The sequence below is a fragment of the Gavialis gangeticus genome, unplaced genomic scaffold, assembly GCF_001723915.1.
Source record: "Gavialis gangeticus isolate Ggan-Ray unplaced genomic scaffold, GavGan_comp1, whole genome shotgun sequence".
Classification (NCBI taxonomy): domain Eukaryota; kingdom Metazoa; phylum Chordata; order Crocodylia; family Gavialidae; genus Gavialis; species Gavialis gangeticus.
The window spans coordinates 36,579,428-36,594,425 of record NW_017728996.1 but is presented as its reverse complement, the minus strand read 5'-3'; the positions used below and the strand labels follow the sequence as shown (position 1 = coordinate 36,594,425).

General features: G+C 40.8%; 1 protein-coding gene across 1 annotated transcript in view; it reads left to right on the top strand.

The window, feature by feature from the left end:
- Nucleotides 1-14,998, top strand: part of THSD4 (thrombospondin type 1 domain containing 4) — an 853,555-nt gene that overhangs the window by 353,247 nt on the left and 485,310 nt on the right. The window lies entirely within an intron of this gene.

Sequence of the window (14,998 nt, the reverse complement as noted above, 5' to 3'; positions counted from 1 at the left end):
TTGGGGCCAGTGGGGGTAGAGGGTGGAATAACTCCCCTCCCTTCCCCCTCTACCTCAGGTGCCATGGGGGCCCACTGCTGCAGCAGCGATGGGGGAGCACCTGGAAGACCTGACTCAGTGGGATGGAGGGGGAGGGAATTAAACCCTCTGTGAACAGACCCCTGTCCCTGCCTTTCCCTGCTTTGGCTGGGGAACAGAGGGGCGGGGCCAGCCCTGCTCCACTGGAGCAGAGAGCCCAGCCCAGAGAGCATGCCAGGATGCTGGAGAACTCCAGTTTAAGTTAAGCCTGGAAGGGGTCTTGGACAGACATTACATAAACCAGTTTGAACTTGATCAGTTAAGTCTGATACTACTATATTCAACCAGGTTTACCTCAGCTGGTTTTGGCCATTTTGAAACTGGTTTATGTGCACTGAATGTCTGTTCCGTTACAGGTTTAAACCAGTTTCTGATCACTTAAACCTGTTTATGAGTAATATCTGTCCCTCGTCCAGAACCCTAACAAGTTTTCTGGAGAATCTTGTTGATTTTTAGACTTTCTTGGCTCCACGTAGAAATGAAGAGTTGATGCCTGAATCTGTAGATTCTTAGTCACACCAATAGTCCTTTTTTTACATGAAAAGTCCAGTGAGAGACAATGGAACTATTCATGTTAGTAATGTTTTGGAGGACCCGGTCCTTGAATTTTTCAGCTGGTGGCATGGCAGTTTGGATCTGAAAGATAAGCTGTTTTGTTTTGTTTTTGCCTTATGCAGTTTCCCCACCAGAATTGAAATTTCTCCAGATGAAATCCTACTCTTAGATACATAAATGGGTTGCATGGGTGTAATAAATGTCTGAATGCAGCCTTCTAGCTGAAATTGTGTGGGTCTTATTCCTATTTAAATCACCAGGAGTGGAGAGAGCTAAGTGCCATCCAAAATTGGGCTTCCAAAATTTTTCTGGCTTAGGTGCTGTAGAATTTCAGCTACCTAGGCCTATGCTAGTCTGGTTTTAAAGGTATCACAACAATTCTTGCAGTCAAGAGCAGAAAACTAAAATGAAAAGGATGAGGTTGTTTAGTTGCATAGTGTCTGGTTTGTCAAAGGTACTTTCCTAAAAGTTAAGATACTTGGTCACAGCACCCAGGACAAACAAGTACATAGTTAGGAAAAGAGGATTAACAATAGGAAATGTCCATACAATTATGCAGGTCAGCTTGATGCCCTATAGTAGCAGTGCTATTTGAGATGGGTGTTTAAGGAGTTAGAAGGGGAATAAACAATAGGACCTTGCAGATGAACTAAGGAAAGTTTTATTGTGCATAATTATCTTCTAAGGCAAATTTCAAGGCAGAGTCCAAGTATTTCTCACCTAATATTCCATAAGTGAATCAGAAAGAATCCCACTACTTTTGACTGAATCAGATCCTAGATTTTGCAGGATGAGAAAGATGTTATCTGACCTAAAGTCAACTTGCCTAATTGCAGACAACTTACTCTCTTATTAGAAGTTACTTTTAGTAAGACAATGGCCTAAAGCTTTTTAACATTAAACATATAATGCTTTTTTTTTTAAAGCTGAGAGTTCATGCTTTCTTCTCAGATGACAGTACTCTGTTGCTTATCACTAGGAAAGTGAGACATTCTGACTCAGTTTCAAGTGACTGCATTTTTGAGGATTTTGTTGGGTGGTGCTCAAATGAGCCATTAGAGAAAGTAACTGCTGTGGTTAATAGCAGAACACTGGCTAACATTTCTGTCACCTATCTGTAAGTGAAAAGGTATTTTTCTTAATATTTCCTAAAAATTCAGGGGTAGCTTATTGTTCCATAACTGAAGCAGCTGCTTCCCTCTATAATGTTGAATAACTAGTGGCAGTTGGACCTTGGATATTTCTGTGGTTGGCAGAGAGAGTAGAACATCTGCTAAAAAATTAGTTTCTATTTCTTTGTCCTGGATATGTAAAGGAAGCCTGATATTAGTGCAATTTCTTAAATGTTTTGATGCTTTCCTTGTGCTACAAAAAAGACTGGGATTTCTCAGAAGCAAGGATTTATAGTAGCGTGGGATGATATTCCCTGAACTATGTTTGGCATATCAAATATTGTAAAGCAGTGTGAGAGCAAGTGGGAGACAGGGGCAGTATGAATATTCTCTTTATGTGAGAAGGAAATCTTTAATAGTGGTCTAGGGGTGTGTGAAGTGGGCCCTATTCGATTTGGATTTGGATTTGGCCCAAATTGGGGACAGTGATTTGATTCGTTGATTCAGATCACTGTCCCTGATTCAATTCAGCTGAATCAGAATCTGAAGATTGGATGTTGATTCAGAGAATCAGCAATTTGGACACAGACACAGCTTTGACTTTTTTTCTGCATACCTTGAGGTAGCAGGTGCGACTCATGATTGCTACAATGGTGCTGGGGTTCATGGAGCATCCCACGGGAGTGTGAGGGGGGGCTCCATATGCTTGGCGGCAAACTTCTGGTTCTGCCTAGAACCAAGCACAGCCTCTCCCCCCCCTCCCGTGCCCCCCTGGCTCAGTGATTGGCCTCAGGGGGATCCTGGGTGCCCCCCCCCAGACCCAGGAGGCACCAGTCGCTGGGCTATGGCAGGCATGGCGGGGGGGAGGGCCTGCAAGCTCCACGGTGGACCTGGAAGTGCTTCTGGTCCACTTCCGGGTCTGCTGCCAAGCACGCTAGGGAGCTCCCCACGCTTCTGTGGGGCGCTTTATGCACCCCAGCATCACAGCCTTTGTGCTGCCTGCTGCCTGGAGTTATGTGGAAAGAAATATTTGGAGCTGTCTCTGTGTCCAAATCTCTACAAATGGATTCGGGGGTTTATGATTTGATTTGGAGAGATTAAAGGGTCCTTTGATTTGATTCGGATTCGGAGATTTGGCTACCGAATCAGGCCGAATCTCCACCGAATTGTATCAGGGACTGAAGCTTCACACAGCCCTACTAATTGTCCCCTACAAGGAGCGGTAAGCCTTACCCTGAAGCTGTCAATAGATACACAGATTAAACCTGTTCTTTATAGTATAGTAAAGACAAAGTTTAGAAGTAATATAAAACATTTTAACTTGCCTTGTGCAATTCTCTCAGTTAATAGTCCTTCTCAGAAAGAACATGAGTTGTATAGAGAGCACCACCTAAGGGTCAACCTAAATTGTATCATTACCCCAAGTGATTGGTACCCAGGTTTGAGTCCTGGGTGCAAATATTCCTGGAGCAAATCTCAATCTGCATTACTACATACTCTGCACTTTCCCGTTTACATCTGGGGAACTATCTCACAGTTCTTTGCATTGGTTTCTCTCCCTATTCATTGGGAAGACAGGGCATTTAACTTTGCCTCAGTTGTGGGCAGCAGATTATCTTCTGGTAGTGGAACAGAGAGGCTGCCTAGTCTCTGGCCTTGATAAGATCCCTGTGATGGAGGGTTTTATTTCTCACTCTCCACAATCCACAAAGTAAGCAACTGTCTTTAGTGTGTAGATGGGCAGAATCACTTTTCTCTCTTGTTACTATTTTGCCATTGTCTCCTATTTTCTACTTCCTGCTGGACAAGAGGAGCCCTTTTGATAGCCTTCACTCTTAACACACCCATGAACTCAGGCACCCAATATATAACAGGGGAAAAGCTGGTGGTGGCACCATACAGCTGGAGAAAAACAAATATGAAAGATTTACAAAAAGTACATAGTGCTAGACTTGCCTGCTATGTTTCTTTGATACAATAATTTTATAGAAAAAAGTGGTATTGTAGCCCTGATAACCAGAAAATATGTGAGAAGCAAGAGGGGGTTTTGTGGGGTTTTTTGGTAATTACATTCATTGGACCAAATGTATACCTGGGAGATATATTAAACAGGTGCTTTGTGTCCAAAATATTGTTTGACATTTCTCCCAAGTATACAGTTGGTCCAATAAAAGATATCACCAACAAAAATCAGTCTCTGTTCCATGTTTCCTGAATCATCAGAGCTACAACATCACTCCAACATTGCAATTTAAGATAGAGTTTGATTATTTATGAAAGGAATTATTGGATAGGGTTGAGAGAAAGGGAGTAAGTTCAGTGACCCAAGGGGTCCCTTCTAGTCCTGTGTTTCTCAAGCAGTCACTTCCACTTCTCTGATGCAGAGCATTGAGTTAAAGGGCTGTCATTATCATCTTCTTCGGCAATCCCTTGCAGTCAAGAATGATTATCTTCCATGATTATTTTATCTGTATATCCAAAGATGACTGATGAAGCTTATCCGGGATCGACCAACTCTACTGCAAATAGATATGTATTTCTATTCTCTTTCTCTGCTACTCGGATATGTATTTCCATGGGGGGTGGGGGGTGCTGGATTCCATGTGGGGTGGGTAGCACTGTAGCAGCTAAAATAAAGGAGCAAGATTCAGGATCTTTCAGTTGTGTTCCTATACCTACGAATGAGTTGACCTGCAAGAAGAAACTACCACACTGTTACACCAACCCTACTGAAAGTCTCTTCCCCACCACATGAGTTTGAGTTGCCACATAAATGTAGATAACATCCTACAGGGTTTGTGATTCTGCTGCCTTTGTCTTTGCAATGATGTCAGAAAGTACATCCATGGGAAGTTCTGAAACATTTTCTCTTTTAATCAAGTTATTCTTTATCAGAGAAATCTAAGGTGTTTCCTCTGAGGTAACCTCACATAGTTTGTTCATCCAGAAAATAGTAATTTAGAACCATATGTTTCCAAACAAATCAGCTAAATATGAAGCATTGTTTAGTATTTTTAAAACATTGTTGTCCAGTGTTGAAAGATTATTGAAAAGTCTTTGTCAAAAGCTATTTCAACAGTGTGAATCTGACATTGCTAATATTTGTGTAATAGTTTATATTTGGATAACTTCTTCCATATTTTGAAAGAATGTGCACCATACTTTTTAACCAAAAATATGTTGGAGTCCTCCAAACACTGAAATCCTAATACATATACAGTGTAACAAAGACGTTCTAGTGTACTGTATTTTGTCTAAAAGTCTCTTTCCTAATCGTATTGTCTCCCTCAATTTTTATTGTTGGGAAGCCAGAGAAAAGTTGGGCAGAAATGTTATGTGCTGAAATGCATTATATAGGCTCCTGTTGGAAATTTGCATAGCAGCTATAGTTCCAAATACAACAGCTGCAGAATTCCAACAGGAATACATAAAGCATGATTTGTTCTTAAAGGGTGCGAGTTAATTAATTGTAGGAATGATGTAATAAAGCCTGTATTTCAGCATAGGCTCACTCTTTCAGTTCCTAAAGTTCCTTTCTGGTCAAATGAGGTACTAACAATATTGACTGCCCTCTGATGCAGTGGTCGTTTGACTTACCTGTTTTGTTGTAATGGTTTTTGGACTGGTTTCATTAGGTACTGGATACTGATCAAGTTAGAATTTTATTAGGATGCAGGGTACATATTGTTTAGTGACTGAAGTTTTCATGGTTTAAATGGAATTTATGTTATAAAGGGAAAATATAAGCAAATATATATTTTTCCTATTTGTACTACAGCAGTGTATTAGAAAACAAAATGGGCTAAATAAATATCTCTCTGCTGGAACTGCACAGGTATAACTCTCAGGGGACTGTGACCTATTATAGTACAGTGCATTGCTTTACCAGACACAAATTAAGCTAGACTGGCACATAGGATAGCTTTTTAAACAAGCAGGCTACCTTGAGACTTGCCTTTAGTACGATCTGAACTTTTGGAAGCTCCTGAATCCAACTTCTCTCGCTGTCCCTGTTCCCAACTTCCCTACCTGCATTAATGCAAAAAAAAGCATTTGCTTGATTCTGGATAGCATGGTACGCACGGTGAATCTTCTGTAGAGGTCCATGGCTTCCTGCTACTTCATCTTCTCAGGTATGCCCACGTTGCACGTTACATTTTGGAAATGTTAAGTGTGCTTAAAACTTGAGTGTGTGTCTGCATATTCAAGTAGTTCAAATACATGTTAAGTGCAATTGTATCATAGCAAAGTTAGGATTTTTTGAGAAGGAGTATCTCCAGTTTGTATCAAGTAGCACATACTCAGCTATTGTTCAACCACTCTGTGGAGTATTATGAGCAATTTGCAGTCCCAAGGCTGATTGTGGGTCTGACCACACTGGAGTCCTGAACAAGTTATGATGTGGTGCAAAAATGGTTTTTAGAAGCTCCAGAATGGAGAAGCAAGGCTCTTAAAACTGTCTCTATTGTGGTCTCCTGGCTAGGACTGACTCTCAGCTGATGGTCCCAACCCCTACACTGTACTGGAGTCTTGAGCTACCTCTGGTGCAGTGCTAGGGCTGGGACCTATAATCAGCTGCTTTAAAAACTTAGGAGATGGCCAGACATTATGGTGAAAGAGGCTACATAACTACCTACTGGCCATCTAGAACCTTGACTTTCCAAAACTATTTGAAATGGGCAACTTTACCGAAAATGTAGTTATTAGAGTTTAATGGCTGGACGTGAAACTGAGACAAATAAGGAAAAAGTAACACTAAATAAATGAAATCTTACACATGTTGACCAGCTGTTGGACAGAATAATGACTGTGGAATTAGTTTTAGAGAGAGGTTATACAGTTAAAATTAAGCGTGTGTGTATGTGGTTGAATTCTGTGAAGATATTGCATTTTAGTAATAGGAAAGACATTTTATTTTTTAAGGTTTAGTAATAGTGATAGTATTTTCATAATAACTTTGGAGTGGAGAAAGAGACTGCTTAATAAGAATGAGGATCATTTTTGAAAGATTATTAACTATAAAGTCAGACATTAGAATAATAGAAAATGAGGGTTGAAAGGGACTTTAGGAGGTCATCTAGTCCAGCCCCCTGCTCAAAGCAGGACCTTCCCTAACTAGATAATTCCAGCCAGGGCTCTGTCAAACTGGACCTTAAAAACCTCCAAGGATGGAGATTCTACCACCTGTCTACCTCCAGTGCTGCAATGCTCTCTAGTGAGGGAGTATTTCCTAATATCCAACCTAAACTTCTCTTATTGCAACTTGAGACCATTACTCCTTGTTCTGTCATCTGCCACCTCTGAGAACAGTCTAACTCCATCCTAGCTCCATCCTTTTTGGACCCCCCTCCCTTCAGGTAGTTAAAGGCTGCTATCAAATCCCCTCTCAGTCTCTTCTGCAGACCAGCTAAACTAGTTCCCTCAGCCTCCCTGCAGAAGCCATGTGCCCCAGCCCCTGAACCATTTTTGTTGATCTCTGCTGGACTCTCTCCAACTTGTCCACATCCTTTCTGTAATGGGGGGAGGGACAAAACTGGACACAGTACTCCAGATGTGGCCTCACCAGTGCTAAACAGAGGGGAAGAATTACTTCCCTTGACCTACTGGCAATGCTCCTACTAATGTAGCTCAGTATGCTGATAACCTTCTTGGCAACAAGCGCACACTGTTGACTCATACCTAGCTTACTGTCCGCTGCAACCCCCAGGGCCTTTTCTGCAGAGCTGCTGCTTATCCAGTTGGTCCCATGTCTGTATAAGTGCATGGGATTCTTCCATCCTGAGTTCATGACTTTTCACTTGTCTTTGTTGAACCTCAAGACATTTTTTTTTTGGCTCAGTCCTCCAGTTTGTTTAGGTCACTCTGAATCCTAGCCCTGCCCTATAGCATATCTACTAATCTCCCAGTCTGGTGTCATCCGTGAACTTGCTGAGGGTGACAGTACCTAATACTTGTCCATAAATAGTTTATTGTCTTCATTAAATTATTACAGTGTTTATAGTAAACCTTTATTCCATTGAAAAATGCAAATGCACAAGAGTTATGTTTAAGGTAAATGGATTCTCTTTTACACACGGACATTTTTACACATGCACACATCAAGTGCCCGGTACTGTGTCACATGCAATTGTATAAGTGGCGAAATGCGAGTCAGCACTGAGAAAATGGCGGCAGCACGCTTTTGAACTAAAACACCTTGGAGGTGCTTTAGTTCAAAAGTGCACTGCCACCATTTTCTCAATGCTGGTGCCCATTTTGCCACTTATACAACTGCATGCAGTGCAGTGCAGTTTGCCTCAGCTCATGTGCAGAGAGGACTCGATTAATCGAGTCTGCTCTGTAGCGAGAGATCTCTGGTGAGTTGCTGGAAAAATGGTATGTATATAAATGGTCCATGAGACTATAAATAAACATGAATTTTCCTGCTATAGAGTCTCTCTCTCTTCAGTTTTTTTCCTGTTGCTTTATTAATTTACAGTATGTTAAGTAACAGATCATTTGTTCATAAGTTTCTTAAGTTTTACTTTTGTGTTAAGGCTGTGTATATTACACATGTTTCTGTGTTGTCTTCCAGTCAGCTTTTATGAAATAAGCAGATTCCGGTGAAATAAGCACTTGAAGAGAATCCTGCAGGGATCTCACGGTGCCGTAGCTTATGTTGATGCAGTTGTTGGTATCCCTGTAGGTGGTTACATTTCAATGGTGGGTGGAATACCCTTATATCTTTGCAAAGGGCATTGCAATCCTTCATGATGCAAATGCTCTATAAAACAGCACATATTAATATAATTATGCACAGCTGTACATATTTTAGCTCCTTTTCTCCTCTTAAATTATACAATTTATCTGTAATTAGTAGATTACTTTTTGTTTAGCTTTGTTTATCTGCACTTCTTACTTCAATGACCCAGAACTTATTGCACTATAGTAAGGAACATAAATAAATAGTAAAAAGTGTGCACAGAATATATATTAGAGGATTGCTATAGAGAAAAAATAGCAGCATTTTATGATGTATCTCCACAAAGTATTTTGTTACCACTTTTGGAAATGGTATGACTATATCAGCATAGAACCTGTGATACCATGGTGTTGTCTATTAGTCCCTACATTGTCATGATCATTTACTATCTATCTGTATATTCTATATACTATCTAATATTTTCTTTCTTTCTTTCTTTCTATAGTGCAGCCCTGTATGCTATTTACAGCAATGGAGTTTTTGGCCAGATAGGTTGAGAGTTGTATTAAATCATTTCACAGTGGCTGTGGCCGAGTTGGAACTGATTTTTTTTTTTTTTTTTTTAAATAATCATGGTATATCAATTCCAGCTAGACAGCAAGGACTTAGTTTTACTCTAGTGGTGATGCTGGCTGTTTCCACAGTAGGTTTTTGCCTATCTCTCCTGTGCAAAATTTTGAAAATCTAGTCATAAGACTCCAATTGTCTGTGTGGACCTGCTATGCAGAAAGGAAACTGCATTAAGAGAAGGAACTCTTGGGAAAAATTTCATTTGGTTCCTGTTGCTATGAAAACAATTTCCTCAGTTGTACACTTTTAGAATAGATACCTTATGTGAAGTCTGGCTTTAAGGCAGCCTTTAATATTTTATATCTGGTGCGAAACTAGAGAAAAAATAATAAATATGCCCAGTATTTTAAAAAAGTTTTCCAATGCAATTTTTTTCTTATGTACCATGGATGTATCTGTTAGAGTCTAGATGAAAAGTTCTCTACACACATTTCATGGGAAGTACAGAAGTAGGCAGCTAGGGTTTGGTTAAAGGAAAAAGGATAATTAAAGCAATAAGATACTGGAATGTTGAAGTACCTGGAAATAATAATATCTTTATCAGAACAAACTGGTGTTAATTTTGTTATCTAGCCTCTCTTTCTGTGTCTACCTATCACCTTTGATTTATTTTGGGGGTCCTTATTTTTGTGATGTGAGTAACTGCTTAGCAGTGAGGGCAATGGGTTCAAAAGTTGACACTTGATCCTTTCATACAGTTTTGCAGATTATCAATTTTCTTATATTATTAATTAGTTTTTCTGTACTGGTGAGGTTTTTGTCAATAAAGTAAAAGAGGTGGAGGGAAGAAGGAAAATAAAAAAGAATCTGAAAATCAAGTACTTGTGTGTTTGGAAATTATACTGAAATATTTTCAGTTGATTAAATATTTTGGTGACTAAATATTTTGGTGCAGCTCCAACTCTAGAGAACACTGCTACTATAAATATTACATTTCTAGTTTGAGCCTTCAGAAAATCTCCTTGGGTTGAGAAGCTCAAAGAAGGATTCTAACAGTGCAACAAATTCTGCCTTTTATGTTCTGTATGCCATTACATCTGTAACAAATGTATGAGATGTTTTAGTTAAAGGCCAGACTCTGCTTTCAGATATGTATGCATCATCCCTATTGACTCCAAGTGCAGTTTTGAAGGCAGGATCTGGCTCTAAAAGATTTGGTTTCAGAGTTTGCTTAGCTGTCGGACCAGTCTGGTAGCCTTCGAACTAGCCAAGAAAAAAAAGTGCCCATCTGGAGATATCTCCACTGCATTTCCTTTATGTTTATGCACTACAGTAGCTCATTTTGCAAGCTGTCAGCATGGCAGTAAGACTAATAATAATGCATGTTATTTTTATTTCTATATTAATTATACTCAACATTATGACTATTGGAGCAAACAAGCAGAGATGAACAGTAGCAGCTGTTGGCAACAGCCTTATTCTATGAATTTTACTCTTTGTGATGTGCGTGCAATTATTCTGTGTTCTCCAGTGAAATGTCTGTTTTGATATGAAACTCCCAAATTTTATAGCAAATAAGATGCCTCTCCAGCCAAAGGGGTAAATGAACATAGTGATTTATTGGCTTTGTTTGAGAGTATTTACAAGGTCAAGTTGAATACTTGTATTCTGTGATTTGTTTTAGTAGATGTTTCCAGCAAGAGATACAGAACATATCACCTTGTTTTTTTAAGAACGTTTTTTGTTCTAAAAATGGAAGTATGTGTGAATGTTAAAATGGAAAATGGAAACCTAGATTACCAAATATAAACATATTTTTACCATGTTTGATAGGTTTTGAGGATTTTGTTTTTAAGATTTGTCCTTTTTCTTTATGGCAGTTTAAATGATTGAAGTTACAAAGTAAAGTGGAAAAGGCCAGCATGAATTAAGTAGGCCATTGCTGGAGCAGTAATAGGAGATGATCACAGCTTTCATTCCCATTGTCAGAATGTCTGTCTGACAAGGTAATTGACCCCACATTTTGAAGGGAGAATCAGAAACACATTGGCTGCTGTCCAGGATCCTGATTTCTCTCTCTCTTTCAAACCAGAACAAATCAGGGGTTTATGGTGCTACAGAACCAGCGCAGGTAAGATCAGAACCTGTCCCTATCCGTACTTGGGATGTAAGTGGAGTCTTGGATTTGTCATAATTATTTGTGTGTTTGTATTTGTAGGATTCTTTTCCTGGTTATCATGAGAATTTTACAGTTGAGGGAAGAAGTTTACAGACTGCTTGTCCGTGGAACAGGGGCAGATGAGTTATGGACAACTTGCTATTCATTCAATATAGCATTCACTAGTCACATTTTTGTTTTTGGTGTCTACGGATACACACATTCTTCATTGCAAAGCTGAGCCTAAGGGCCCTGGCAGACATTACACGTAAGACATGATTAAACAGTTAACAACCTCTTAAACAGTGCCCAGCCACACGTTTGTGTAATTAATGGTGCAGTAAAACAGAGAATAAGCCACAAAATTATTCCACAAAATACACGTAATAATTTTGTGACTGGTTTCCATCACTCCCTGGATTGAATGTGTGGTAACTATGTTAGGACCACCAGTTAGCCGATTGATTATCCAAGCCATAGGACCACACCAGAGTGAGGAACTCAGCCTGGTGTTGTTCTGCGGCTGAGACCATCAATCGGCTGATGGATGGTCCCAGCCCCAGAACCACATTGGAGTCTTCACCTGGCTCCGTTGTGGTCCCAGCAGCAGTACACCTAACTTAGCAGTATAGTTGTGTTTCCTTTTCCAGCAGACCGGGTTAGCCCAGGCAGAGCACCATACTTAAACTGCTTTTGGCACCACAGCTATCTTGGCTATCCCTAATGGCACTCCTTGGGCAGTGTGGACCTACTCACAATTTTCTTTTCCTTCCTCTTTTGAGGAAAGAGGCATCTCTCTAATCCTTCTCAGCATTAGTGATGCATAGGGGGTGCATGTGCACCCCCTGAGATTGGTGGTGCACCCCCTGAGAGAAGCGCTGCCAATGCTGCTAGTGGCGCTTGCGGGCAGTCACCACTTGCCACCCCCCACACCGCCGACACCACTGGCAGCATCTGTGGGGGGTTGGCAATCACTGTTGGCTACTGCCGACACTGCCAGTGGCGTCTGTGGGTGGTTGCTGATTGCTGGTTGGTGCTTGCAACCCCTCCCCGCTGCCGCCGACATCACCGTGGTCACCTATGGGAGCTCCCTGCTCCCATGCCCCTGCTGCTGCCACCCACTGCAGGCAGTTGCCAAGCCCCTCTCTGCCCCCAGGCTCCAGGGGCACATGTCATTCATGCTTCTCAGATACATGTAGGGCTTAAGGTTGCCCTGCTTTCCATTGAATTTCAGAGATAGACCCATGTGGAGATTCTCTAATGCAATATTTTCAGTCTGAGAAGACGGATTCATTAAAACTGAAATGTTTCACGGAATTGGTTTGACTCCTACAAGCTAGTGCAAGGCTTGGAACCTGTCTAGTTTTCTGCCAGTTTCTTGGCAGTTTGCTTGGTAGGTGACTGGGAAACTTAACGGTTCAGCTCTGTGTCTAGCAGACTGTGAGCAATCAAGTCCAAAAATCCTGGCTTCTAAGTACCCATGTCCCTCAGCTCACCTGGTGAATTGCTGTGGAATGGGTTCCCAAAGCTTGCAGGCCTAGGGAACAGAATATTTCAGAAAACGTTCCAAATTAGAATTAAGAAAAACACATTTTGACATACCAGAATCCTCCGTGAAATGGAATTGCTCTTCTCTCCATAGCTGTATTTATGGCCTCATATTTGCAGGGTTGTCAGGAGAGATCGTATGCTCCAATGTCATAAGCACTGGCATGCATGATCAAGGATCAAAAGGACTATTCATGGAAAAGCGCAAAGGGAAAAGATTACTTTTCTTTCTTTTCAGTTTATTCACATTTTCTGTTAACGACACTGAACATACTTAGTTTTGTTGCCTTCCCTAATATCAGTTTCCTGTGTCCTTTCTGAATTTTCTTTTAAGCAAAAGAGAAAGGAAGACATTTTAAGGGAGTGTGACCATAATCCAGGAGCTTCCATTCAGTTGGAGAGTCAGAATTTTAAGTTATTTTTTTCTTTTTTGATGGATTTGTTTTCTAATTGACACTGCCCGTATTTTTGGAGAATTTCAGCTGCAAAAAGTGAAAGAAAATACATGTTTCCAACATTTTTCATTTAAACATTTTTATTTGTTTCTTCTGTTCTCTTTCATCATCTGCAAACTATTTTATTTCCTCTGCCTGTGCTCTATATTTACATACATAATGTTTAGTATCAACTAAAGCAAACAATACTAGACTGAATCTAATAATTTGCTACCAAATTATTTAAGAATATGTTATTACAGGATATTAAGTAACACCATCCAGGATTAATTAAAATCAAACGGTCATGCTCGTTTATGTCCTATAAATCAACATTCAAACTAATGTTCTCAATTAAGGCACATATGTTATCATTCTTCATTCTTACTGTAACCACATTTCCTGCTCTACCCAGTGACAAACTTGGCTGTCTCTTTTTTTTATTGTATCCTTTATGATCATATTGTAACCATGCATATGGTGATATGAGTAAGCTTTTCTTATTACAGTGACTCATTTCAGACAGTTGCATTTTAAATTGCTGCATGTAGTAATTGCTAAGTTATTATTTGTATTATTAAGCCATGGGCCAGAACCCTATTGTATCAGGGGCTATACAAACACAGAACAAAGAGTGTCCATCCTCCAAAAATCTGTCATAGTGTTGATACTAATATTGGTGCCAAAGAAAGGTGCTGCAGGAAATTACGTAATAAATATTATACAGGCCTTGAAAGATTAACAAACTGCCACAGGCTGTGCTGTGAGGTTTTTCACCATCTTCTGAGGCACCCAGTACTGTGGGTTTATAAAGTAGTTGGTGGCTTGATCCATTATGGCAAATTCAACTCTACCAATACAGAGGGTCTACACATAGACACTCCTTTCCAGCTGAGGAGGTGATTCCCATTAGAGTCCATTTGTGGGTTTCTAATGACATTACAGTGGAATTACTGCATAATTAATAAATAAATCCCTCTAATCTAAGTACTCTATTGTATCAATACTCCCAGCATGAGGAAAAATTACGTGTCCTTATGGATTATCTGGAATTTGCTAAAGACCGACATCTGTTCATTTGAAATACCAAGCACAACTTCTGTGTAGCTAATTTATATTTTTCTCTAATTCGTTGATGAAGGATAAACAATAGGCTGAGTTATTCTGTATTTTGCGTAACCCTGCCTATAGATCTACCAAAACATATATCTATATCTATCTACATACATATCTATATCTATCTAGGTAGATAGATATTAGGCCTGTGCAAAGCAGCTAGTATTCACTTCGGATTTGGATTTGGCCAATTTGGGGGACAGTGATTTGATTCAGTGATTTGAATCATTGTCCCGAATCAATTCAGCAAAATCTCTGAATCAGCCAGGCCCATTCCCCGCAAGCCCAGCAATGACCGCTCCGCCTGCCCCAGATCCTGGCACATGGGGAACCCCCCCCGACTCAGTGGATGCTGCCAGGCAGGGGGTGATCTCCAGTGCCCCCCACTGCCCCACCATGTGTGGGGGAGCTCTGCACAAGTCCCTCAACCCCCTGCTACCCCAGCCCCCCCACAGGTGCCCTTCCTGCCGCGGCTCCAGCCCTTTAAGGAACTCCCCCCCCCAGAGAAAACCCCTGCACTTACTCCTCCTGCTGGCGGGGGATGATCCCCATTCCCCACTGCTGCCCCACACTGCATGGGGGGCTCTGCATAAGCCCCCCAAAGCTGCTGCAGGAGAAGTGAGTTCTGGGGCCTTTCTCCATTTTTTTTTTTCTTAAAGGGCTGGAGCTGCAGTAGGTGGGGCACCCATGGGGGGCTGGGGGAGTGAGGGGGGTCGGGGGATTTGTGTGGAGTCACCCACACAGT